This window comes from Propithecus coquereli, unplaced genomic scaffold (genome assembly GCF_000956105.1).
Source record: "Propithecus coquereli isolate 6110/MARCELLA unplaced genomic scaffold, Pcoq_1.0 Scaffold482, whole genome shotgun sequence".
NCBI lineage: Eukaryota > Metazoa > Chordata > Mammalia > Primates > Indriidae > Propithecus > Propithecus coquereli.
The window spans coordinates 183,485-188,080 of NW_012150641.1; the positions used below are offsets into that span (position 1 = coordinate 183,485).

Consider the following 4,596-nt stretch of genomic DNA (forward strand, 5'->3'; position numbering starts at 1 on the left):
TTATCTTTGCCAGAACCTTTAGGGGTTGTTTTCTCCTCTTCCACATTTCAGATTTCTCCCTCCTCCCCTACAACGAGTATGAACTTTATTTTATTTTTTAAAAAGGATATATAAATGAATGAGGCCCTAGAAACCCAACCTTGCTCTGCAATTAAGTTAGTTTGGACAATAAGAATTCAGTGGAGGTTCTTATGCAAGGAGCCAGCATGAAAAAGACAGTGTTTTAGAGAGATTTGTTTGTTGGTGGGACATAGAACAGTTAATGAAGAAAAGAAGACCGCAAGTCACATCCCAGCTCCTGCGCTAACTAGAGGTCTGTGACTCTGGACAAGTTGTCAGAAAGATTTGGCCTCAGTTTATTCAATCACGGAATAATTCCTCCTTTATAGGGTTGTGGTGAAGATTAGAGATAATGGAAGCAATGTACACTAGCCCACAGTGGGCAACAAAGGCCAAGAGTTTGTGGCCAGCCTGGGCAACAGAGTGAGACCCCATCTCTATAAAAAAATTAAAAATTAGCTGGGCATGGTGGTGTGCACCTGTAGTCCCAGCTACTTGGGAAATTCACTTGAGCCCAGGAGTTTGAGGTTGCAGTGAGCTATGATGATGTCACTGCGCTTTAGCCCAGGCAACAGAGCAAGATCCTATCTCAAAAAAATAAAAAATAAAAAGATAAAGGATAGCCCAATAGAAAAACAGGTAAAAACATAAATAGGCACTTCACAATGAGGAAAAGCAAATGGCTAATCAATATGAAAAGATGATCAACCAAAAAATGCAAATTAAAATCCACAATGCCATGCTATATAAAAAGAAAAAAAATAATTACCTGGAAGGCTTCCAACATTGTTCTTAAGCCACCTCCTTCTCTTATTCCGTTTCATACAAACACAAAACTAGTCCAAAAATATTCTCAATAAGACCTACCTTGACCACTAAATTTAAAATTGCAACCTGTCCCCTGCCCCTCTTCAAACCCTAATTCCCCTTACTGTATATCCTACTCCATATTTCTCCATTGTACTTATCACCCTTTAATAGTATGTACTTTCCTTGATTATTTTGTTTATTATTCATTGTCTTTTCCCTCCTGCTACAAGGTAAGACATAAGATATCTCAAGCACCTAGAATAGCACCTGGTACATAGTGAGTGCTCAACACAGACTTCCTTGAATGAACATGGTTGATGCTCATTTCTGCAGTGCATATACTACTGCCCCTGGCTGGGAGCCAGCAGAGGCCATACAGAGCACGTCCAAGCTGTCTGGCTTTCGTTGAAGCCAAGTTCAAGTTTGGCCTCCGCTCCTCTGTGAAGTGTCTTCCCTGATCACTCCATCCCAAAAAGATCACTTCCTTTTCTGACCTTCTCTGCAACAGCCATATAATATTTTACTTTATCTGGACCAGGAAGTTTGTGCTTATAAACTATCTTGTCTTGTAGTGACTTTTTTCATGTGTATCTACTTTATCCCCAAACCAGAGTGTAAGTTCTGGGAGGACAATGACTGTATCTTATTTTTCTTTATTTTATCAATAGCATCCAGCACATTGGTCAATAAGTACTTGTCAATGGCAAAGTATAAGGTTTGATTTCATTTTGTTTTAATTAGAGGAGCCATGAAAAGTACACAGCACAATATCTGGCAAATAGAAATGATGGGTGAATGTTGGATATTTGTATTAAAACTTGTATTCGAACATATTAACTATTATCCCAGTGCATCTCACACAATAGGCACTCATTGGCATGATAAATTTCATTGAAAAAAGCAATTTTGAATGTCTAAAATTTGAGGTTATTTGTTGGATAAGTTTATAACATCATATTTCTTTTGTCATGGCTCAATGTTAGTTAAATAAAAACTTACGTGTTTGTTAAATGGGCAGTGTCTCTCTGGGCAATAGTGGACTACTTGGGTTTGATTCAACATAAGCTTTTGTCTTTTTACTAGCAAAGAAACCACCATCCATTGTGATTCCAACCATCCACTTTAAAAGCAAGATAAAAATCTTTAGCCAGATATCACTTTGCCAGTATCATTGAGTTGCTGGCTTTAAGCAAATCTCCCTCTAATGGGTCTCTGCTCATCCCAACTCTGTAAGACCCAGAACTTACTTGATGGGTTTGTAGCTGGGGCTTTTACAGAAGACCAGCAATCCAGCTCCAGAGCCCACCAACAAACCCCCCATCTTCAGCCACCTGATAGCCGACACTCCCTAGGGGGAGAAACAGTGTTAAGACAAAGGCCAAATGTTCTCATCGTTAGGAGTCAACGCAAGACCAGACACAGGGAGCATGGCCATGGCCATGCCAACGCTGCACACGCTGCATGGACGGAGTTCATGCAGGTATTGTCCGTGATGCACCCAGGCTAGCCAAGAGGATTCAATGCCAACAATGAGCTTGCATGCCAGGAAGTACCCCTCCTGGTCCTCCAAGAAGCAAAAATGCTTCACCATTCTTCCTCCCTAAAACCACCTGTGCATTTTTAATATATTAAAAATTAACACTTTTGTATCCATTCAAATGCAGTCAGAGTAGAAGGCATAAGCACAGCCTCGGCAATGTTAGTCCCTCAGGTGCCACTGTTTTCACCAGAACTTAATTCTTATAAATGCAAAGAAACCTTGTTTAACATCCAAAGAAAGCAGGAAAGACTCTTTATTGTTTGGTGATTATATTTTCTGGACTAAAGAAACTAGTACAGAATCCTACCAATAGCGGGAAACATTTGAAATTCAGAGTAGCCTTCAGAATTTGGGGATATATGATGGCCATTTTATAGTACCCACCCTGCAGTTCTAATTTTAAAATGTGCATGACCATTATTTTATTTTAAAACATTCAATAATAATACAGCTAATGACTTTATAGGTTTGTGTCTTACTCAAGTTTGAATATTATAAAACAAATATTATGTCCTCTTGAGTTCTTTTAAACTGAATTTAGCCTGTTTTGGCTCAAAAGACATTTCACGGTTGAGAAAAGAAATGAAGGCTCAGGGATACAAAGGCATGGACGAGAATTGTGTGCTCCCCGCCCTCACACCTCTCCCCAACTCCAAAAGCGCCACAGCAGGACAACGGGAGGCATGCTTGGCCCGTGACAACACAACACTGGAGTGAATATTCTTGGCATCTGTTTGGGGACTTGGGGAAGCAAGGGATCAAGAGTTCCATAGAGCCTCTAAATTATGTATGCGAGATTTCTAAATAAACCTGTAAAAACTGTAGACAATATCGTCCAAGAGCACAGGTTTTGGAGCCAGTCTGCCTGGGTGGATGTCTTAGCTCTACTGTTCACTAGTCAGGAGATCGTCAATGGTATGTGCCTCAGTTTTCTCATCTGTAAAGCAGGGATGAAAATGGTACCTATCTCATTGGATCATGGTGAGGATCGAGTGAAATAATGTAGGGAAAGTGCTTTGCACCATGTCGACACGTCAGCATTCATTGAGCTTGTACTGCTTTTTTGTTTCTTTTGTTTTCTATTTTTTAACAGACTAATTTTTAGAGCAGTTTTAGGTTTATAGAAAAGTAAACAGATGGTACAGAGATTTCTCAAAAAACTCCTTCCACCAGACATGCAGAGCTTCTTCCATTACCAATCTCCCCCACCAAGAGTAGTAGCTTTATTACAACTGATAAACCTGCATTGACACATCATTATCACCCAAAGCCCAGAGTGTACAACAACTTCTTGGTGTTGTACATTTCATGGCTTTGGACAAACTGATGACATATTAATATACTTACCATTCTAGAATCATACAGAGTAGTTTTCCCGCCCTAAAAATCCTCTGTGCTCCCCCTATTCACCCCTCCCTACCCGCTAACCCATGGTAAGCACTGATGTTTTCATTGTCTCCATGAGTTTTTCTTTTCCAGAATGTCATACGGTTGAAATAATACACTAGGTGGCCTTTTCAGATGGGCTTCTTCCACTTAGTACTGTGCATTTAAGTTACCTTCCTTTTCATGACTTGATAGCTCATTTCTTTTTAGCATCAAATGATATTCCATTGTCTGGGTGTGCCACAGTTTGTTTATCCATTCACTGACTGAAGGACATCTTGGTTGCTTCCAAGTTTTGGTAATTATGAATAAAGTTTACATAAACATCTGCAGGCTTTTGTGTGGACTTAAGTATTCAACTCCTTTGGGTACATACCAAGGAGCACAATTGCTGGATTGTATGGTAAGAATATGTTTAATTTTATAAGAAACCACCGAACCGTTAATATCTTCCAAAGTGGCTATGCCATTACACATTCCCATCAGCAATGAATAGTGGTTCCTCTTGCTCCATCTGTCTGCATCTGATGTTGTCAGTGCTCTGGATTTTGGCAATTCTAAAAGGTATATAGAGGTATCTCACTGTTGTTTTAGTTTGCGTTTCCCTGATGACATATATGATATGGAGCATCTTTTCTTATGCTTATTTGCCATCTATATATCTTCTCTGGGAGGTGCCAGTTAAGGTTTTGGGCCCATTTTTAAATTGTGTTGTTTGTTTTCTTCTTGTTAAGTTTTAAGAGTTCTTTGTACATTTTGGGTAGCAGTCCTTATTCAGATATATCTTTTGCAAATATTTT

At 39.4% G+C, this 4,596-nt stretch overlaps 1 protein-coding gene across 1 annotated transcript in view; it reads right to left on the reverse strand.

The window, feature by feature from the left end:
* CFAP52 (cilia and flagella associated protein 52) overlaps positions 1-4,596 on the reverse strand; it is a 61,258-nt gene that overhangs the window by 26,928 nt on the left and 29,734 nt on the right. The window lies entirely within an intron of this gene.